The sequence below is a fragment of the Pleurodeles waltl genome, chromosome 8 (assembly GCF_031143425.1).
Source record: "Pleurodeles waltl isolate 20211129_DDA chromosome 8, aPleWal1.hap1.20221129, whole genome shotgun sequence".
In the NCBI taxonomy this organism is placed as follows: Eukaryota; Metazoa; Chordata; class Amphibia; order Caudata; family Salamandridae; genus Pleurodeles; species Pleurodeles waltl.
Window position 1 is genome coordinate 1,533,042,176 of NC_090447.1, and position 23,904 is coordinate 1,533,066,079.

The following is a 23,904-nucleotide window of genomic DNA, read 5'->3' on the forward strand; positions in this document are numbered from 1 at the left end:
CCCCTGTCAGACCTGTCCCCCCTGCAAGCACCTATATCCCTCTCCCACCAAGAAGAAGCCCCTTCTAAGAAGCAGTCCACCCCCTACACTCAGAACCCACCCATGGCAAATCCACTCCCCACCTCCCAAGGATGATCCCCGAGGTGCCTGCCTGCCCACTTGATGCTCTTTCATGTTGAGGTTCTCAGGCAGTTAGGAGTCAAGTAACAGCACAATGATGTGCCTGGACATTTCTACATGGACTGGTCAATGGTCTTGAAATGTTTACGCTTGGTTATAAATTAACCCAAACAGTTGTTTTTATGGAAACCCCTTTGTCCTGCAATTCCTTTTCTACCTTTATATTGTTCCTGAGTACTTTGTGTTGTCTGTTTACAGCTGTGTGTGTTTCAGCCTGCTTGCTGATCCTCTTGCTATTGTTTGCAGTATCTGATTTTGTGGGCAGTGCTGGTGTCCCCCAAGACAAAGGTATATGCTGACTTTATGGGTATGTGGGGGTTAATGCAATGTGTTCTCATTCAATTGTGTTCTGTTTGGTATGGTACCTTTTGCAGACATGGAGTGTGTTCAGTTGTGCTACCTTGGTTTGCATTTGACTGTGCATGTGTCCATTTAGCAGTGTGTACCTTGCAGCTGCTTCAAGTAGAGGTGTGTCCCATGCAGTTCGAGTTGTATTTGCTTTGATTGACATGTCCCTTGAGTCTAGTATTGTTTGTCCCTGAGATACTTGAAGGGCCAGTTCCTGTGCAAATGTTGTTTAGGAGGCATGTGCAAAGTGATTTTTGTCCCAGTGCAGTCTCCAGGAGCACTCAGAATCCTTCTCTGTGTGCTCCTGATGACCCCATCCCTCCTTCCCTGAGTGCTCCTGATAACCCCATCCCTATTGTGCAGCTATTGTTTGCATAGTGAGCTTTGTATATTTGTCTCTTTTTCTATTGTGCATCCCATTGTCCTTCCACTGTGTTGCAACGTGGGTGATGTGTGGGTACATTGCGGAGCTGTTTAATGGGAGTAGTGATTGAGCTCTTTGGCACATCCATACATATGTGTGTTGAATGTGACGACAGTCCTTGGCATGTGTGCAATTGTAGTGTGTGAGTTGTATTTGTAGATGTGATGTTGCTGTGTTGTCGGTGTTGTGTGACACAATGGTGTATACACTTCACTGTCCCTGTGCCTGAGATGAGCAGATGTGTTTTAGTGTAGTGTTGCAGTGTAGGGAGAGTGACCTGCCCAAAAGGGACATTTGGTGACGGTGAATGTGTCCTTCTTTGTGTATTTGACAAGTGTACTTGGTGCCGTAGTGTGACCCCAATATAATATGGCTGAAAGCGCGATGATCTGTTGTTAATGTTAATGGCACAGGGGTGTGTGTGTTCTTATGGTCGGTTGCATCCACGGCAAGTGGATTTTGGGCTCCTTTGATGACCAGCAGCAGCAGCAGGACATGTGTGATGGGCTTCATGGTGGCACCGGGCGTGTAATGCTGCCTGCAGGTGTGGGTCTCCCTTTATACCCCTATTTCTGCCTGCTGATATGTGATGGTTGGAACACCATTGTCACATTGGCGTTGTGCAACCTCATATTGTGTCCGGTGGAAACACAGGCTCCGCCGGCCTGCTTTTGCTGACTCATGACCGTGGCGGTCTGTGCTGCTTGGTGGAGCCATTGGGACCGTGGTGGTCTTTGCTCTATAGGCCTGCATGACTCGTAATACGGCGGTCTGGCCGCCAACTCCATGCCAGTCGGACTGCCAATGCCACCATGGCAGTCCACGGACTGCCAAACTCATAATGAGGACCTAAGTCATGTCGAGGAAGATGATGGACAATAAAAAGGGTGAATTTTACTATTTCCACTCCAGTCTAAGCCATAAATTCATAAGGATGAACACTTTAATCAATTTGTAACCCTGAACATTTTGTTTTGTCTTAATCCCACATATACTAACATTTTATATCTCAGCAGGTATATTAATCTTTAATTAGGTAAAACTTTAAAATGTTTTTTTTCTTTTAATTTTTTCACTACACTCGTATAATTTCTTACAACCATCAGACAACGATAATCCAGTGCAACAGTCTAAAATCAGAGAAGTAAATCAGCTATGGACAAACACAAAGGTAAATTAGAACCAATATTTCTTTAAACTATCGTTAGGTAGAGAAACAGCTGTCCAGACAAACTACAATTTTGCTGAGTCCCTTGTTGAGACTGATTTAGAGGCAACTTCATTTTCTTTTTAAAAAGAAAGATATAAAAAAAATAAACAAATAGCAATAGAATTTCTCTTCAAAGAAATACAGGTCAACCATCAAAATTATGAAGCCATATTTCAATTGATTTTCTAATTTTTAAAGCAATAACCTTGAAATCAAGAAAACCAAAGTGAAATCTGACCTACAGAGAACAACAGAAATCACACCAAACACCCAAAAAAAACATTTTTAAACAACTCCTACAAAACAAATTGTTACTTATTCCTCAAACCCCCTAAAAGGAAGATAACTTCTCTTTTCCCTTTCTCGCAACAGAATTTGACTCAATAGCAGTTTTAATTTTTTTTAAAGAACAGGTTTAAAGAATTAGCAACATTTCGTGACTTTCAACAGGATTAAATATTAGATCAAAACATTTTCTAAACATTATTACATAAACATTAAATACTGAATGTAGGAGGCTGGCCTGGCCTGTAGTGGGTACCAAGGGGTACTTACACTCTGTACCAGGTTGAGTTATCCCTTATTAGTGTAGAAGAGGTGTTTCTAGCAGCTTAGGCTGATAGAAGGTAGCTATAGCAGAGCAGCTTAGGCTGAACTAGGAGACATGCAAAGCTCATACTATACCACTGGTGTCATCTGTACAATATCATAAGAAAACACAACACACAGATATACTAAAAATAAAGGTACTTTATTTTTACGACAATATGCCAAAAGTATCTCAGTGAGTACCCTCAGTATGAGGATGCCAAATATACACAAGATATATGTACACAATACCAAAAATATGCAGTAAGAGCAAAAGGAAGTAATGCAAGCAGTGTAAAGTTACAATAGATTGCAATAGGAGCACATAGGTATAGGGGCAACACAAACCATATACTCCAAAAGTGGAATGCGAACCACAAATGGACCCCAAACCTATGTGAGCTTGTAGAGGGTCGCTGGGACTGTAAGAAAACAGTGAGGGTTAGAAAAATAGCCCACCCCAAGACCCTGAAAAGTAGGTGTAAAGTGCACCTATAACCCCCAGAGAGCACAGAAGTCGTGATAGGGGGTTTCTGCAAGGAAGACCAACACCAGCAAAGCAACAACAGTGGATTTCCGTCCTGAGTACCAGTGAAACAAGGGGACCAAGTCCAAGAGTCGTGACAATGTCGAGAGTGGGCAGATGCCCAGCAAATGCCAGCTGAGGGTGCAAAGAAGCTGCCACTGGATGGAAGAAGCTTTGGTTTCTGCAAGAACGAAGAGGACTAGGAACTTCCCCTTTGGAGGATGGATGTCCCACGTCGTGAAGAAGCTTGCAGAGGTGTTCCCACACAGAAAGACCACAAACAAGCTTTGCTAGCTGCAAGGATCGCGATTAGGGTTTTTGGATGCTGCTGTGGCCCAGGAGGGACCAGGATGTCGCCACTTGGATGAGGAGACAGAGGGGGCACCCAGCAAGTCAAGGAGCTCTCACAGAAGCAGGCAGTACCCGCAGAAGTACCAGAACAGGCACTTGGAAGAAGAGTGAACCGGAGTCCACCCAAAGTCACAAAAGGGAGTCCCACGATGCCGGAGGACAACTCAGAAGGTTGTGCACTGCAGGTTAGAGTGTCAGGGACCCAGGCTTGGCTGTGTACGAAGGAAATCCTGGAAGGGTGCACAGGAGCCGGAGCAGCTGCAAATCACGCGGTACCCAGCAATGCAGTCTAGCGTGGGGAGGCAAGGACTTACCTCCACCAAACTTGGACTGAAGAGTCACTGGACAGTGGGAGTCACTTGGACAGAGTTGCTGAGTTCCAGGGACCACGCTCGTCATGCTGAGAGGGGACCCAGAGGACCGGTGATGCAGTCTTTTGTTGCCTGCGGTTGCAGGGGGAAGATTACGTCGACACACAGGAGATTTCTTCAGAGCTCCTGGTGCAAGAAGGAGGCAGTCTACCCCCAGAGCATGCACCACCAGGAAACAGGCGAGAAATCCGGCAGGATGAAGCGATACAAGGTTGCAGTAGTCGTCTTTGCTACTTTGTTGCGGTTTTGCAGGCGTCCTGAGCAGTCAGCGGTCGATCCTTTGGCAGAAGGTGAAGAGAGAGATGCAGAGGAACTCTGGTGAGCTCTTGCATTCGGATTCTGAAGAATTCCCCAAAGCAGAGACCCTAAATAGGCAGAAAAGGAGGTTTGGCTACCTAGGAAGGAGGATAGGCTAGTAAGACAGGTAAGAGCCTATCAGAAGGAGTCTCTGACGTCACCTGCTGGCCATGGCCACTCAGAGCAGTCCAGTGTGCCAGCAGCACCTCTGTTTCCAAGATGGAAGAGGTCTGGAGCACGCTGGAGGAGCTCTGGGCACCTCCCCTGGGAGGTGCAGGTCAGGGGAGTGGTCACTCCCCTTTCCTTTGTCCAGTTTCGCGCCAGAGCAGGGCTGGGGGATCCCTGAACCGGTGTAGACTGGCTTATGCAGAGATGGGCGCCATCTGTGCCAATCAAAGCATTTCCAGAGGCTGGGGGAGGCTACTCCTCTCCAGCCCTGACACCTTTTTCCAAAGGGAGAGGGTGTAACACCCTCTCTCTGAGGAAGTCCTTTGTTCTGCCTTCCTGGGCCAGGCCTGGCTGGACCCCAGGAGGGCAGAAACCTGTCTGAGGGGTTGGCAGCAGCAGCTGCAGTGAAACCCCGGGAAAGGCAGTTTGGCAGTACCCGGGTCTGAGCTAGAGACTCGGGGGATCATGGAATTGTCTCCCAAATGCCAGAATGGCATTGGGGTGACAATTCCATGATCTTAGACATGTTACATGGCCATGTTCGGAGTTACCATTGTGACACTATACATAGGTAGTGAGCTATGTATTGTACACGCGTGAAAGGGTGTCCCCACACTCACAAAGTCCGGGAAATTTGCACTGAACGATGTGGGGGCACCTTGGCTAGTGCCAGGGTGCCCACACACTAAGTAACTTTGCTGCCAACCGTCACCAGGTGAAGGTTAGACATATAGGTGACTTTTAAGTTACTTAAGTGCAGTGGTAAATGGCTGTGAAATAACGTGGACGTTATTTCACTCAGTCTGCAGTGGCAGGCCTGTGTAAGAATTGTCAGAGCTCCCTATGGGTGGCAAAAGAAATGCTGCAGCCCATAGGGATCTCCTGGAACCCCAATACCCTGGGTACTTCAGTACCATACAGTAGGGAATTATAGGGGTGTTCCAGTATGCCAATGTGAGTTGGTGAAATTGGTCACTGGCCTGTTAGTGACAATTTAGAAAGCAGAGAGAGCATAACCACTGAGGTTCTGGTTAGCAGAGCCTCAGTGAGACAGTTAGTCATCTCACAGGGAACACATACAGGGCACATTTATGAGCACTGGGGCCCTGTGTGACAGGGTCCCAGTGACACATACAACTAAAACAAGATATATACAGTGAAATATGGGGGTAACATGCCAGGCAAGATGGTACTTTCCTACACTGAACTTCTTTTTTTCTTTTTAGAATACCAAAACACTTAGAATTCCCAGCAGGCTGACCCTATGCCAAGAGGGACAACAAGTCCGCTGAAATGTAATGAGCACATTTTTTTTCAGAGGACACTTACCGAGTCCACATGTCATTGGAGGTGCGCTGATTATTTCTCGACCCGTTGCAAAGGCAGAGTGGATACTCTTGGCGATGTTGTTGAAAGGACTACTTAGCTTAACCACTCTGCTTCTGGAACCGAGATAAAAGTCAGAGAAAAAGTTCAGCACATTAACTCACTTGGTGCTATCTCCAATGAAACCCTAGTATTAAGGGGGGTAGCCCAGAAGATCCTCATATATATTGCAAGAAGTAGGCCCACTATTCCAACTTTTAGGAGAACTGTGCATCAACGAATATAAGAGAGTAATCCATAACTAGGAAAAAAACTCAAAACTATTCTGAAATTAAATCTCTCCCTGAAGTAACAGAATACTTTAACCACAAACCTTTCCTAATATAGCCTACCCTGCCAAGGGCTATGTCAGTTGTTAAAGACCTTGAACCTGAGCTTTAGACCCAAGCCACAGGTGAGGGCCTGTAATGAGGGTGAGGGCCTTTAACAAGAGGTATAGCCTGAGGCAGAAGGGCTATAAGGCTATCAGAACATTACACCCACTGCGGGTTGAATGTTCTGAATTAAAAATGGAAAAGCAGAAAGACGAATATTGTAAAGTTAGAACACAGGACGTATACCGGCCAGGAAAAGCCCAGAGCACTCCATTGCCTTCAATGCGCTCTCAGCATTCCAAGTCCTAACACATGATAACACACACTCTCAGAAAAGTTTACTAACATTTGGAACTCTACAAACCACAGTAACCCTGGTAATATTTGGATGATGGATGCTATGTTTAAATCAACTGGGTCTCACTGATTTTCCAAAATTCATACCATTCATGCTAAAATAAATAGCACTACTAAATCTTTAATTTATTGTCTGCTGCCTCATAACCATCAACAGATACTCAATTTCTATCACTGATAAATGCCGTTATTCATATTTATCCAAACACCCTAATTTAAACTTGCTTTTCCATTTTCCCCAGAGATATTGGAAAAAATACAGAAAAACACACCTAGCTGCAGATTACTTACAAGAAGCAAATTACAACATGAACTCAAAAAACTAACTGCTTTGTGTTTTGTTCTTCTTGAATGTGTAGATGAATTCTATACATCAACTATACAATCGGACTTTTTTCCAGGAAAGGAAGAAAAATTGGCACCACTCTTAAATTGCTTTGAATAAACTTGGATTGGCCATTTAAACAGGTCGGGTTGCAGGAGGAAACCACACTTTCTAAATGAGTGGTGGAGCTGCTTAAGAGGTGAAAGGCAAATAATGCTATTGAGGGTTGGCATAACTCTTTACACAGTTCAAATGGTAAATGTCACCCTAACCTGGATAATTTCCTGAAACTTTTAAAAAAGGAACAACGTTTTCAGAAAATCAGACAAGTGTAATCATTCATTGACAGGTGGTCTGCACCCTGGAATTTCCAAAAAAAGTGAAGAAATGTCAGTCAGATTATTTGCTCAAATCCAACAATTTTCAATGTTTGGCGCTGCAGACTACCGTGTCAATATTGCATACATCTTACAGTACTAACAATGTAAAGAAATTACAAATATCCACAAAATACATGGATTTGGGTATCAGGAATTATGCCCAAAGCGTATCTCAGTCCACTAGTATCCACCCAGTGTTGATAAATATTAAAACTAAAAAGTTATTTTCTTAGATGAAGAAAAGATAATGACCCAAGATAAATTCTTGTCACAACCTCCTTTATTTTTAAACAATATCTTTCAAACAGCAATAGTCCACACACGTTTCACGCTCCTTGTACTTCTTCCGATCTGTGGTGAATATATTAAAAGTACATATAAAGAATTACACATATAAAAAACAAATTTCCACAACTCGTAAAACAGTGAATAACACGTCTTTGCATAATTTGACATATTCTTGCCCATCACATATAAAGTCGATGTTATACAAAATCAGAGATAAACATAATATTCATTGCCTTGTACCTTATCGGATATTATTGTAGAACATACATATGAATCGCCATAGTCTTATAGAAGCATGCGTGAACCTTCACATATCAAATTAACGCATTCCAAACATGGATCTATAAGCCCTTGTCCTGTCAGCAAAATAATTTGTCTGTAAATCAAATATTTAATTGCAAAAATATTTTCTAACTTCTGAATCACCGATACAAAATCTCTCCCTGACACATTTTACATCATCATCCAATAAAGCAATACCATATTCATATCCATTGTTGCATAACCTCTTCGTATTGCAGGTATTGTAATGGCACCAACTGATACCAGGTCTTGTATTGTGAACAATTTTATGAATACAATTGTTGTGATGTATTTGTGTTTGCAAGTTATTAATGAATCACATTCGATAACTGTGGAAAGTACCCTCTTTCTTGGCATGGTTACCCCCTTTTTCTGCATGATGTCAGTGTGCTTGACTGTGTTCACTGGGATCCTGCTAACCAGGACCCCAGTGATTATGCTGTCTCTCCTGAAACTCTGTATTTCACCCACAATTGGCACACTGGTGCCCCATTATAAGTCTGTAGTACATGGTACCTAGGTACCAAGGGCATTGGGGCTCCAGGGGATCCCTATGGGCTGCAGCATATATTTTGCCACCCATAGGGAGCCCATGCAAACGCTTCTGCAGGACTGCCATTGCAGCCTACGTGAAAAGGCGCAAGCACCCTTTTACTGCCATTTTGCACTACACCAGGTCACTTATAAGTCACCCCTATGATAGGCCTTCTAGCCCAGAGGGCAGGGTGCAAAGTACCTGTGTGTGAGGGCACCCCTGCACTAACAGAGGTGCCCCCACAAACTCCAGTTCCATTTTCCAGGACTACGTGAGTGCGGGGATGCCATTTTATGCGTGTGCTAGACATAGGTCACCATCTTAGATTCCAGGTTGGCAGGGAACTCTGGGAGCATCTGAGTGGCCAGTGCCAGCAGGTGAGGTCAGAGCCCCCTCCTGATAGGTGGTCCCCCAGCTAGGTGAGCAATCCCCCTTTCAGGGCTATTTAGGGTCTCTCTTTTGCAAGACTCCAGCAGGAATCCTCAGCACCCTCTGCTTCTGACCGAAAAAACTGCATCTGGACTCTTCAGGACCCTACTAGCTGCAACAAAGAAGCAAGATGCCTCTGCAACATTATAGCTCGGGCTCCTTCCAGCAACTGCAATATTTCCCGGTCATGCATCCTCTGAGGACAGCCCGTCTCCAGCCTGCATCAGAAGAAAGAAGGAATCTCCCTTTGAGTGAAGGAGTCACTCCCCTGCTTCTGCAGGCACCAACTGCGACGACGACCAGCTGTGTTGATCCCCTCTCCTCCTGAGCTGCGCGGATCCTGCGTCATGGGTGGCAGACTGAAGCGGTCTGGATGGTCCTCTTTTCCAGCTGTCCAAGTTTGGTGGAGGTAAGACCTTGCATCCCCACGCAAGACATTACCACTGTGAACCAAATTTTTTGCAGTTGCCAAGACTTGTTGGCATCCTTCCTCCAAGATCGTCATGCATCTTGAATCTCCAGCCCCTAGCTCTCCATCCTGTGACGCACAAGTGGTTCTCCGGCAGCATGGGAGCCTTTCTCGTAGAGTGCTGCATGGGCCTCTTCTGCAACCTTTGTGTCCCCCTCCTGTGGGACTCCTGTGTGCACTGCCTGGTCTTCTGTGGGCTCTCTGTGTCGCTCAGAGCCCCCTCTGCCTCCCCCTCCTAGGTAGAGTCCACTTGGTCCTTCCTGGCCCCGGCAGCGCCATTTTTTGGCTAACCGCAAGGTTTGCGTGTGCCAAGGCTTGTGGGCGGACTCTGATGACACACACCCAACTGCAATTCTCCATCCGGCGTGGGACATCACCTGCACTCTCCAGGAACCTGACTCTGTCTTCTTGAGTGCAGTGCTGCCTCTTCTTCCGCACCAGTGGTTCACTTATTGCACCTTCTTCCTGGTGGGTTTGGGCTCCTGCACTTCTTGGACTCTTCTGTGCTTCTTGGACTTGGTCCCCTTCTTCCACTGGTCTTCTTGTCCAGGAATCCACTGTTGTTGTCTTGCAGTCACTTCTGGAATATTCTTCTTTACTTCTCTGTGTGTGTTCAGGGAAATTTACTGTGATTTACTCCTGTTTTCCTGGTCGCTGGGGTGGGTTGTGATACTTACCTTTGGGCTTTCTTTGTACTCCCAGCTCCCCTTTACACACTACACTTGCCTAGGTGGGGGACCGACTTTCGCATTCCCCTTTCTTAGTATATGGTTTGTGCTCTGCCTAGGCCCATTTCTAACCATTGTGATTTTCACTAATTGCACTGTTCCAGGAATACACTGATGGTGCCTTGCAATCTCTTCTGTGTTTTGCAATATTCTATTGTTCTTCTTTGTGTGTGTTCTGGGAAACTTCCTGTGATTTACTCCTGTTCTCCTGTCTCCCAGATAAGCCTTGGCTGCTCATCCACAGCTACTTCTAGAGAGCCTGGCTTCTAGACACTGACTACACTACACTAATAAGGGATAACTGGACCGGGTATAAGGTGTAAGTACCATACACCAAGCCAGCCTCCTACAATAATAGAATCCCCATAAAATCCAACTTTGCTAGTAGGAGAAATCACAAACATTGCTCACCTGTTTTGCGTTCTCTACTAAATGCAATTGCCCGTTTTCAAAAGGTTTAGGCATTTTGATTGCTCCACCTGTCTTCTTTCTTCAAATCTTGATGATTAATTAATCATTTACTCACTAGGTGTCACAGGTAATCCATCAATCCATAAATCTAAATCACAAACTATCACCATTTAAAAGACAAAAACAAATGGGCTTCTTCAATTGATTAAAAATGTATACACTCGATGCTTGGCCTTCTGATCATCTCCATTCTTTAATCCATTCAACCCAAAAACTGCTCTCTTTTAAATAAATAAATAAATCCATGATGCTATCTTCTTCATCTGACATTTTGCTACACAAAATGACTTCCAAGTTCTCAACAACCTGAAAAGGTAATATGTTTTATAAAATGGACTTATCTAAAATAAGAGTAATATTATCCAATGACTTTTTCCTCTTTCATCGTCAAGATTGTTGCCTTCTTTAAAATTTAAAACCTGTTAAAAACCAGACAGAAAAAATAAGGTTGTTATATCTAACTTTTAAAAAATAAAAATAAAATCCAATTAGAAAATATTTTAAAAAGAAACTAACATTCGGCATAATGTGCTCGTATGAAACCACCCTGTTTGAGGATGTAAAACTGTTACAACATACTACGCATATAATAGACACGTACTCAACATCTAACTACTTCGCTACTGTGCTCCCATCAATAAATTACCTTAATATCATGTTTCTTTAGGAAAATTAGATTGTTCTTAACTGACTGCAGCTCCTCCCTGCTTCCCATCTTGACAACAATGCTTTGTAGAAACAGACACACAGCCAAGAACGTGAAGTTGAAAAATGGCAAAGAATTGTTATTTTATTATTAATACATTGTGTAGTGAGCATATTTTTATAACAATATTTTAATCTTTAAAATTCATATATTTTATATAAAAAAATTATAATTCTTAAACAAAAAAGTACAATAATTTAAAGTTGTATGTTTATTCAGTATTCAATGTTTTGTTTAATGTTCCTGTTTATTTTATATAAATAAAGTGCCTTTTGTTTTTATAAATCAAATGCATAAATGTGGTACTTTACTTTTTCAATCTATTTCATTTATTATAATATTCTAAACGAGGGGGGTCATTATGAACATGGTGGTGAACAGAAGACCGCCATTGGCAGTGAACAGAAACCCGTCATATAAAGATGGCAAAAACATAAACCGCCAAAATTTCTGGTACCACCAGCCAACGCCAGGGCATTGTCGGTGGAAAGGCTGCACATTCCACCCCGTCACTGCCAAGCACACAAATCCCCCACCCTCCAAATAATGATGCACAAATTACCACAGCTTTTAGTGGATGTCGAACGACCATTGGAGGTACAGACTGCCACAGCCAGCAATGGGACCCAACAGCAAGAAATGCACACATTGGCAAGTTTGAAACCCACACACCTGACACACATCCACACCCCACAATCCTTTGCATTGCCAATAGGAAAACTCAGACTGATCAACACAGCATGCAGACACTGAAGGCAATATCACACGACTCACACACCCAACCACACAATGGCACCCTCACCAATTTCCACACAACACAACACACCACCCACAACACACACCATGGCACCCACTAAGCACCAACGCTTCACAGAGAGGTTGAGATACTCAAGGTCGGACCACAAATCTTCGGGCACAGGTCCAGCACACACCCATCGCCAGGAAGATGGTGTTATGGCAGACCTTAGTGAGCAAAGTCAATGCAGTTGGAAACCATCCACGTGCGAGGGACCACAACCGCAAGAGATGGAACGACCTGCGTGGGAAGGTGAGGTCCATGGCATCGAGGCACCACATTGCAGTCCAGAAGACTGGGGGAACACCCCCACGTCCACCCCTGAATTCACTGACTGGGAAGAAAAGGTACTGGCCATCCTGCACCCTGAGGGCCTCACTGTACTCACTGGAGGAATGGACTCTGGTAAGTCATCTACAATTACCCCATATCCACCACACCTGTAATGCATGCACCACCCACCCCTCCAACTACCACCAGGACCATACCCCAGCCTGGCCTCAATCACAACATCCAGGCACCTTGCATGCCCACAAAACCACCAACAGGCTCACATCCCTCCCCCTGTGCACAGCCACCCATCCCTGCAAGGTATCACAATGGCACTACACCGCCCACAATGCACCACCGCATCCTACGCAAAATGCAATGTCAACCCAACAAAAGGTCCCGGCATGGCCCAGCAGGGGAAAAAACTGCACAAAATAGGCCCAGAGCTGTGCATCCTCATCCGAATTAGTAAATGTAACACACATGTCCGTTCCCACCACAGGCACCACCACCCATGCCACCCTGATGGAAAGGCCAAGGAGTGTCAGCGCCCCACATGGAGACAAAGGCACCACTCAGGACACTGGAGAGGGAAGTGTGGACAGTGAGGAATACCCTAGCCCCTCACACAATGCTGGAATGTCACCCTCCAGCAGCCCCACCCAGGACACAACTGACACACCTACCTCCCAGCCACCAACATCAGCACATGCCAAACTACCCACACCAGTGTGTCCAGGACACAGACTGGTGGAACACAAGTACAGAGGCCAGAGTCTCCACCTACCAACAGGCAGGGTGACGATGGCCCCAGTACAAGTGGTACCGCCAGACCTGTGCAGGGGACACAGGCATAGGGGGCTAGGCCCAGTGGGAGGGTATCAGTTGCCCAGGGGGAGGCCAAAGGATAGATGGCGCAGCCCAGGAGGTGATCTCAGAGGTCCTGAGAGCATACCACCATACACAAGACAGGATGGGCCATATCCTGGCTACCCTGAGTCAAAGGCAGCAGATAGCCCAACATCAGGAGAACATTGAGCAGTGGAGACAACTCAATGCCACCATGGCCACTATTGCAGGGGTGCTGCAACATCATCACCCAACCCAGTCTGAGACCCCCACAAACCAGGAAGCCCCTGCCACTGCCCAGGACACAGACCATCCATCAACCTCAGCAGCAGCAACTGGACTGGTGTTACTGGCAAAAGACACACAGGAGACCACCACCTCTACCCGTGCAGCCCAGCACCAGACACCCAAGCAGTTCCCCAGACCCACATATGGCACAGGAACACCTGCCAAGACCAAGGAACTCTCAAATAAGTGACTTTGACATGAACTGTCTCCCAAGTGAGCCACTGAGCTACCATCCTCACCAGCTAATAGCAACTCAACAACATGCATGGTACAGATTGACCTTAACCCACTGCCACCAATCGCTTAGCCCATGTACCCAGTATGGACATCCACCATTAACCCACTCTCTATCACTTTAATGCGCATCAATGCATACCTAAGGAGCTGGAGAAGCTGGTGGACGGGGTCCTACCCCTGTATGCCAAGTTATATGGGCTACCAGAGCTGCAGGTGACTAGGCGGATGATGTGCATGGATGTGTGTGATGGTGGTGGATGCCTGTATGCATGTGTGCACGATTTGCAACTGCACAGGTTTTGAATGTTTGGCAAGTTCCGTGAGTGAGGTGGTGAAATGATGTTGTGAAGTGTCCGACACATAGGGGACGTATAGCCAGAGGTATCAAATGGGCATTGTCTGACCTCTGTGTTACTTTTCTGTGTGTCCCATACAGGTCAGCGCCCATCAGAAGAGGGGACTCTGGCAGGCCATCGCCAGGGAGGTGCGGACCCTGGGGGTCTACAACCGGCGGAGCACCCACTGCAGGAAGTGGTGGGAGGACCTGCGGCGCTGGGCCAGGAAGCCCTGCGTGGCCCAGCTAGGGAAGTCCTCCCAACGAGGAAGGGGTGTCTGTCGGGCCCTGACCCCCCTAATGCGCCACATTCTGGTGGTTGCATGTCCAGACTTGGATGGGTGCTTGAAGGCTGCACAGCAGACACAAGAGGGTGAGTACCAAGACCATTTCATGCCTCCTTGATGCATGTCTAAGGGTGCTGTAGTTTGTATGCTGTCTAGTGGCAGTCACTCTGACTGGTGTCTTACAGCAATAGGGGCCCCATTGGCACTGAGATGATTAGGGGCAAGTCTGTAGTTCCTGAGGTACTTTTGTCATGTGGGAGATGGTTGTATGCTAGGGTTGTGGCCACTAATCAGGGGCTTGGGCATGACTGTAGCTGTAGGTGCTGCATGTTGATGTATTAGCTGGATGGGAGTATGAGTGAACCAAATATGTACATCCATTCAGGAATTAACATAGATCTCTCCTGTTTTGTCACCCCACCCCTGTACTCCTGTGTTGTCTGTGTACATCAGCATCATCTGGCGAGGGAGCAGTGGCACCGGCGAGTGGGCATGCAGGGGCCCACGGTTCCAAGGAGGCAGAGTCGAGCAACGCCAAGAGGACCAGTGGGTTGGAGGGCAAGGAAAGTACCACTGGGGGAGGCTACTACTACTGGAGGTAGTGACTCTGATACCTCCTCCAATGGGAGCTCCCTGGTGGTGGCGGACCCTAATGGGCCCACCCTTTCTGTGTCATCTTCCGCCACCCCCCATACCATCACCGCCCTCTCAGTTGCTCCCACCCAGTTGCCCGTGCCCGCTCACACAGAAGGGTGGGAGTCTCCTTCGCCCAAGGCACCTCATCCCCTACCCCATTCAGCCCTGCTGCCCTCACTGAGGAGGCTATTGACCTCCAGAAGACCTTCCCTGTAGGGCAGACAACCATTGTGAATGCCATCCAGGGGCTAGCATCCCAGATGCAGCAGTGCAATGCATATCTGGAAGGCATTCACAGTGCCATGTCTGGCCTTCAAAGATCTTTTCAGGCTCTGGCCTCCTCTTTGATGGCAGCCAGTGTCCCTGGCCTTTCCGTCTCCCCTCCCAGCACCTCTACCCCTTCCAGCACCCCACTCCCTTCACCGATCCCAAGCACACGTTCAGACAGCCATGCACACACCCCAACACAAAAAACATACACAGAAACACAATCATCACACTTTCCACCACAGGCATAAACACAGCCAACATACAAAGGCACCCATGACAACATCCACTTCCCCCAGTGTGTCCACCTCTCCTGCCTCCCTGTCTGTCACCTCTACATGCACACCCACAAGCACTGCACCCTCAGTCACTGTTGCTGGCCCCATTCTTGCAGTCACCACAACATCAGATATCCAGTCATGCACCCCAGACACCACCCCTGCACTCACAACAATGACTTTGAGTGACACTTGCAGCACACTCACCAGACTTGCAGACACCCAGACAACATCCATTTACACTGGCAGCCTGTCTTGTCCCACTGTGTTCACCCCCCATCTTTCCAGGACACGCAAACGTTTCCAGACACTCACCCAACACACATCCACCACACCTCAGCATACTGTACAGGCACCTGCATCCACGTCATGCAGACCTACACCCGTTACAAGCACTCCCTCTACCTCCACTCCCACACCTTCCTCCATATTCACCCCGACTGCCCCTAAAAAACTTTTCCTGTCCTGTGTTGACCTTTTTGAACCCACTGGCCCACCCTGTCTCATACCTAAACGTGCCCACCTCCTTGCCCTGTCCACTCCTTCCACGTCCAAGTCCGCCCCTGTCTGCTCTTCCCATTCCCGTGCCCCTTCACCAGTGAGCAAGAAGCCACGTGCTGGCCCTGGTCCATCTGCCACCCCATGGTCCAAGCCCGTTCCCCCACCTTCCAAGGCTAAACTCAAACCCCCTCCACCTCCCATACGTAAGCCCAAACCAACCCCCCAGTCATAAGTACCCACCCGCCACCCCCTGCCCCTGTTCCCTGAGGTGCCTGGCTGCCAAATTGATACCCCTTGATGGTGGAGTACCATGTGTACACGTGGGAGTCAAGTTCAGGTCATTTGCGCCCTACAGCCTTTGTGTTGGACTGGCCAATGGCTTTATTTGGACACTCAGATGTTACATTTTCAATAAAGTTTGTGTGCCCAGTGTTGGTGTCGGCACACTCTGGATACGTGGTTCATCATTTCATTGTGGGGGGGGGGGTTGTGCACATTTGTGTATTTTGGGCAGGTTTTCCAGGACTTGTGTTGGGTAAGTACCTCTTGCTCAGGTGTGTATGGCTTGTGATGTTGTGAGGAGTTGGGGGTGCGTTGCGGGGTGGGTGGAGTGGGTAGATATGTAACTGTGCCCTTTCTTCCCTTGTTTAGTACGTTGCTGTACTTACCGTCGTCGTCTTGGTCGGCGGTCACGGTCATGGAGGTATATGGCAAGGAGCAGGGCTTGCATGATTTCCAACTCTCTCCATGTCTGCTTCGGCGTGTTGTGTGTGCCTCCGGTGAGTGTTTCCTTTTATATTTGTAATTAAGATTTGTGGCAATTTTAAATACTTTAAATTATTTGATATATTAATACACACGTATTTTAAAAATACCTGAGTTTTAAAACACTTCCACACTCATACCACAAGATTCCTTCAATCTTTTATCTAGAGAATTACCCAGTGGGCAGTTATAGTTAGGATTGTGTTTCCATAGGAAAATCTTGGTTTGGTTTGCTTGTAACTTTTGCATCATTTGACAAATCTTCACAAAACTTTCCAAGAAAGTGTCATCCACCTCAGCTCCTTCCTGAAAAGTTTCAAAGTGATCCTTTAAGCTGGGCCTAAGAAAAAGGAGGGTCCCCAAAACGTCTTTTCTACATTATTTTTACATAGGAAAACTGAACTGTGATACTACAAGAACTGCTGAATAGAATTACACAAAATTTGGCAGAAAACGAATTTAGGCACAGAAAGCATGCTTTTTATGATTCTGTGTAAATCCATTTAGAGGTTTTTGAAACATTAGGCCTCAAGCTACTTGTGTACAGGGGGTCTGCAAAACCGACATATCCTGAGACGAGATCTGATTGGCTGCCACCATATCAACAATGCTGTGGCGGCAGCCATCTCAGGACTCAAGGCCTGGGAAAAAGTGCTGTGATTTTCAAGAGGAGGAGGACATGTGGCTAAAGTAATTATTACTCACACATCTTGCCATGCACTGCTAATTACCTCCCATACATCACTCATGATATGTTCTATTACATAAATGGTAACATCACAGCAACATTTGAAACAATATCATTGATGACAACTCTGTGTATGGTGGGGGCAAAAGTTATAATTACTTTAGGGCACAAGTTACAGCTATTTGAGATAATTATAGCTGGTGAATTGTGGTGGTTTTGTTTGTAGGTTTTAACTGACATTTTTACCTAACTACACCATTCCTTTAAATTTTAGAATTTTCAATTAATATTTCTAAGTTTTTTTTTTAAATGCGAAGATATTATTACCATACCTAACCATACTGTCACTTTAAGCTTTGTTTTTCCTTTAAGTTTTGAGTTTTTTTTTAACTTAATATAATATATTATTGCCATCGGCCGCATGCTGTTTTATTTTTTCAAAATGATATGTTTTAACTGACATTTTCACCTATTTATAATGTCCTTTTAACCTTTGTTTTTTTCAATGAATTTTCAATAGATTTATAATTTTAATTCATTAAATAAATACATTTGCACGTTTGTTAAAAAGAAATCCTGAGTAGTAATACAGTTCCCCACTCATTATCTTTTTGCACATGTTAAATAAATATACATTATAATTGTAAATATTCCACAATACACCAGTCACCGATACAGCAACTCTCACACACTCTAACCCACTAATACAGCCACTCACACAGTCACTCACTCACCCATATAGCTACTCACACACCCACTCCCACACTGATACAGTCACAGAGCCACTCAGATAACATGTATTAGAAACAGTATCACTCAGTAGTAAAAAAAGAATAGTATTTAACTCATGCAGTAACTTAGTATATATCTTTAACTCTCAGAATATTTTACGAAACACTTACACTCACTGGATGATGTCATCAGTGATGTCATTTGAGATGTCATCAGTGATGTCACTGACCATGTCATGAATGTTGTAATATGTGAAGTCATAACCAGTGCATTGCCGGGGCATAAGTTATAATTAGCTCAGGTAAGTATAACTTCTGAATTTTAATGATTTTGTACGAGTGAAATCTGAGCCTAAATATAACATCGCTGTAACCTTTGTTTTTTCCAGTGAATTTGTAAGGTTTTTTAAAATCTATTTTCTAACTATTACGTCCCTGTAAATTTCGTTTTTTAAATTCTATTTCCTAACTATAACGTCTCTGTAACATTTGTTTTTTTTCAGTTATTGTCAACGTTTTTTACAAAGTTATTTCCTAAATGTAACCTTTCAGATTAGATGTGTGAGTGGTCGTATAGGTAGGCGAGAAGGTGTATGAGTGGCTGTGTGGGTGTGTGAGTGGGTCTGTGAGTGGGTGTGTGAGTGGGTGTGTGAGTTGGTGGATCAGTACCTCAGAGGGTCTGTGAGTGGGTGCATGAATGCCATATTGAGTTTGTGAGTGAGTGCATGCGTGTCTGAGTGGATCTGAGTGAGTGCATGAGTGTCGGAGTGGGTCTATGAGTGAGTGCATGAGTTTCTCAGTGGGTCTGTGAGTGAGTGCCTCACTCTCTGAGTGGGTCTGCCAGTGGTTGTGTGAGTTTGTCAGTGGGTGTATGACTGTCCGAGAGGTTTTGTGAATAGATGTGTGAATGTTTGAGTGGGTCTCTGAGTGCTTAAATGAGTGTCTCAGTGGGTGTATGAGTGGGAGCGTGATTGTGTAAGTGGGTCTGAGTTTGAGTAGAAGAGTCTGTGACTGAGTGTGACTAGCTGTATGAGTGTCTGAGTGAGTGTCTGAGTGCATCTGAGAGTGTTTGTGTGATTGTCTGTGTGGGTGTGTCAGTAGGTGCATGAGAGACTTGGCCATAAAAAAACTACACCTGCCCAATTATTCAAAAAGAGTCCACTGTTTTGCACAACATCTCTGTGCAACTGAAATACTTTCTACTGGTTAGTAAGTAACAGCTACTTCTTTGAATAAATGTCCAGTGAATATTCTACACTACAGCTGTATAATGGACAACGAGGAAATGTGCTCAGCAACCTTGTCTGCGTATAGCAATGTGATTGCGCCTCATGTCTCTTTTTGCAGTGTTCTGTGTTGATATAAATTATCCTATAGAGAGGCCAACAACAATACAAATATATAAATAAGAACTAAACTAGGGTTGTTCTCCTTAGCTATATGTTGTAAGTGTTTCTTTCTTAGGTAGTGATCTCATATTCCTGACCATTAAACAATGCACCACCAAAACCTGCAAGAAAAGCACCACAGGTCCCTTTGGTAAGCTGTTTACCATTATGAAAAGGCAGGAAGACTTTAATACTTTGCAGAGTTCTAAGTTGGATGGGGCAGGACCCTGCTTTTTGAGATGTTAGTGGTGATACTGCTCCATAGTATATCCAGTACTGAAATACTTGTGCAGTGGGAGAGCAATTTTTTTGTAATCATTTTTTAGATCCGCCAAGCCTCCACAGTACCGCAAACATAGACGGGCGAAGCTCTATGGTTTCTGTCCCTATCACGTGATTGTTGTAAAAAAACAAAAAACATTTATGTATATAGGACCCATTGTTTATGAAATTGCTATAATCATGCACCTATTTCCAAGGTGCAAACACATGCTGTATATTTAGGGCTGTCAATGTGGTGGTCTGAGTGCCATATTTCAACCCTGGCGGTCAGGCCGCGAGGGGACCGCCAGCTCCGCCAGGATCAGGGATCCCAGCAGTCTGGCAGTAGGTGATGGCCCTAATCTCCCAGGGCAATGGGCAGTGCAGGAGCCCCCCTGGCCAGCACCCTCACAATGTTCACTGTCTGCATTGCAGACAGTGAACATTAAGAGAGCCTGGTGCACCCGCCAGCCTACAGCATTGGCGCTGGCTTGATTACAAACTCAGTTTTCCACCTGCTGACCTTGTGGGAAACTCATAATGGGCCAGTATGGCGGCAACCTCCCTGTTGGAACTTCGGCGGACGATGTTAACCGTCTGTCGAACTCATAATCAGGCCTATCATTTTATTATTTTTGTAGAGCGACAAATCTGCGACTCACGATCCGCGGATCGGATTGATGTCAAAAGATTATTCTGCTATTTCATTGGTTAGTTTTGACCCACACCTAATTTTGAGTAGAACCACTCCCTAAAGCAGTTATTTCTCTAGCTGTTGTGGGAGAAGCATCTTTTTTGAGATCCTGCTGAAGTGCTTTTCAGTATGAGTGAAGGGAGTGATTCATCACCACCTGCAGAGCAGAAGCTGTTCCTCTTGAAGAAGAAAATGCAGGCCTGCCTTCTTCTTAATGAAAAGAGAGCGAGGTAGGGCAGTTCTTCACAATACCTAGTGGAGAAAAAAAAGTTACAGCTAAAATTGTAAAGTGCAACTTGTGTGGCTAAGAATGGTCTTGTTGCACATCAAAAAAGTACAATCATGGGACATCTAGTATGTGGAAGGATGTGTACACAAAGCAAGAACTTGCAAATCTCTGAATGATGAGAGAGAGAGAGAGAAGGAAGAAATTTGACTGCTGAGCCTGGCTCATCTTCATCTGGCCATGTCCCTCCTGCAACCATCACTGAAGCCACATGCACTGGATTAGGTCAAACTGTGCCATCTGCCATAATCTTGTTGTCGCAAAAGTTAAAAATGTGAGTGATATTTTTCACAGGTAAAGAAACACCATTGTTAATTTTTTTTCACAATTTTATTGCTTGAACTCCCTGTTACAACACCATTGTGCTTTGAAAAAGCTAAACTTTTGCATTTAGGTTTTTCCAAAGTTTTTGATACGTTTTTTGAAAATAATATGTTTTCTAAAAAATTAAAATGTTTGTCGAAAAAATCTTAACAAATGGTTCTTGTTAGAACCACTATTGAATTGAACAAAGAGCTGTGTTTGAGTCTTTAATATTCTTTTATTGTTTTGTGTATATGGTGTTTGTTATATAAAGACCTCTGTCTGTATGTGTGTTAGTGTATGTATTAATTTGTACCAGGGTGTGTTAGTGTATATTTGAGTGACTGTGTGAGTAAGTCAGTGAACGCATCAGTGTGTGTCTGTTTGTGTCAGTGTATGCATGAGAGTGTACATGGGTGTGTCAGTGTATACATCAGTGTGTACATGGGTGGGTTAGTGTATGCATCAGTGTGTGCGTGGATATGTCAGTGAATGCATCAGTGTGACCCTGGGTATGTCAGTGTATATATCAGTGTATGCATCAGTATGTGAATGGGTGTGTTAGTGTATGCATTAGTGTGCGCTTGGATGTATCAGTGTATGCATCAGTGTGTGCCTAAGTGTGAGGATGTCTACTTCAGAGTGAGCCTAGGTGTGTGAGTGTATATATCATTGTGTCTGGGTGTGTCAGTGTAAGCATCAGTGTGCGCCTGGGTGTGTCAGTGTACATATCAGTGTATGCCTAGATGTGTCAGTGTATGCATCAGTGTGTGACTAGGTGTGTCAGCATGTGTATCAGTGTGTGCCTGGGTGTGTCAGCGTGTGTATCAGTGTGTGCCTGGATATCTCAGTGTATGCATGAGAGCATGCCTGGGTGTGTCAGTGTATGCATGGCTATTTGCCCAGGTATGTTACTGTATGTACCAGTGTGTGCCTGGGTGTCTTACTGTGTGCATCAGTTTGTGCCTGGGTATGTCAGTGTATGCATGAGAGTGTGCCTGGGTGTGTTATTGTGTGCATCACTGTCAGCCTGGCTGTGTCAGTGTATGTATAGGTGTATACCTGGGTATGTTAGTTATATGCATCGCAGTGTTCCTGGGCGTGTCACTGAATGCATCACTGTGTGCCTTGATGTGTCAGTGTATGCATCAGTGTGTACCTGGGTATGTTACTGTGAGCATCAGTGTGTGCATGGGTATGTCAGTGTTTGTGCCAGTGTGAGAGTGGGTGTGTCAGTGTATGTATCAGTGTATGCCTGGGTATGTCAGTGTATATATGAGAGTGTGCCTTGATGTGTCAGTATATGCATCAGTGTGTACCTGGGTATGTTACTGTGAGCATCAGTGTGTGCATGGGTATGTCAGTGTTTGTGCCAGTGTGAGAGTGGGTGTGTCAGTGTATGTATCAGTGTATGCCTGGGTGTGTCAGTGTATGCATCAGTGTGTACATGGTTGTGTCAGTGTATACATCAGTGTGTACATGGGTGTGTTAGTGTGTGCGTGGATATGTCAGCGAATGCATCAGTGTGAGCCTGGGTATGTCAGTGTATATATCAATGTATGTATTAGTATGTGCATGGGTGTGTCAGTGTATGCATGAGTTTGCACTTGGGTGTGTGAGTGTGTGCATCAGTGTGTACATGGGTGTGTCCGTGTACATTTCAGTGTGTACATGGGTGTGTTAGTGTATGCATCAAGGTGTGCGTGGATGTATCAGTGAATATATCAGTGTTAGAGTAGGTGTGGCAGTTTATGTATCAGTGTATGCCTGAGAGTGTGCCTGGGTGAGTCAGTGTATGAATCAGTGTGTATCTGGGTGGCTCAGTGTACACATGAGTGTGCCTGGGTTTGTCATGTATACATCAGTGTGTGTCTGGGTAGCTCAGTGTATATATGATTGTGTACCTGGGTATGTTAGTGTATGCAACAGTGTGTATCTTGGTGTCTCACTGAATGCATCAATATGCATGGAGGTGTGTTACTGTATGCATCAGTGTTTGCCTGGTTGTGTTAATGTGTGCATCAGTGTGTACCTTGGTGTGTCAGTGTGTGTACCAGGGTGTGCCTGGGTATGTCAGTGTATGTGTAAGTGTATACCTGGGTTTGTTAGTGTATGCATCAATGTGTGTTTGGGTGTGTCAGTGTATGCATCAGTGTGTGTTACTGTGTGCATCAGTGTATCCCTGGGTGTGTCAGTGTATGTATGTATTAGTGTGTGCCTGGGTGTCTCAGTGTATGTATCAGTGTGTGCTTGGGTGTGTCACTGTGTGAATCAGTGAGTGCATGCATGTGTCAGTGTATGCATTAGTGTGTGTCTGCGTGTGGCAGTATATGCATTAGTGTTTGCCTGGGTATATATTTTATGAATAAGTGTTTCCTGAGTGTGTTAGTTTATGCTTATCTGTATTCATAGCTGTATTGACATTACGGTGTTGGTATGTCACTAAAACTAACTATGTGTACTCGGGTAAATTTACGAGTGGTCTTTTCATGACAATATATGTAATTAGTCACCTACATTACTACAATAAAAGGTCCTTCAATCTATGTAAAAAGAGACAAAACATTAAAGTTAAACTTTTATATTATTAAGTTATCTATTAGAAGTTCAAAATCTGTAATAAAAATGATATTGTTAATTACAAGATACAACATTTTATATATTACTGCATAGCAATCATATGATTTCAGCATGTTACATTCCGTTGGCCACTATTCTCAGTTTCTATGCTTTTGCACTATAAATAAAGTTCGTATAGGTACTCATCCTTGAACATTGGAGTGGGGGGGCAGTCATATGGACTAAAAAAAAAACATAAGTACATAGCACGTTATTTCAAATTAACTTTACTATGTATGGATGTATGGCACTCACTACAAATATTTACAAAC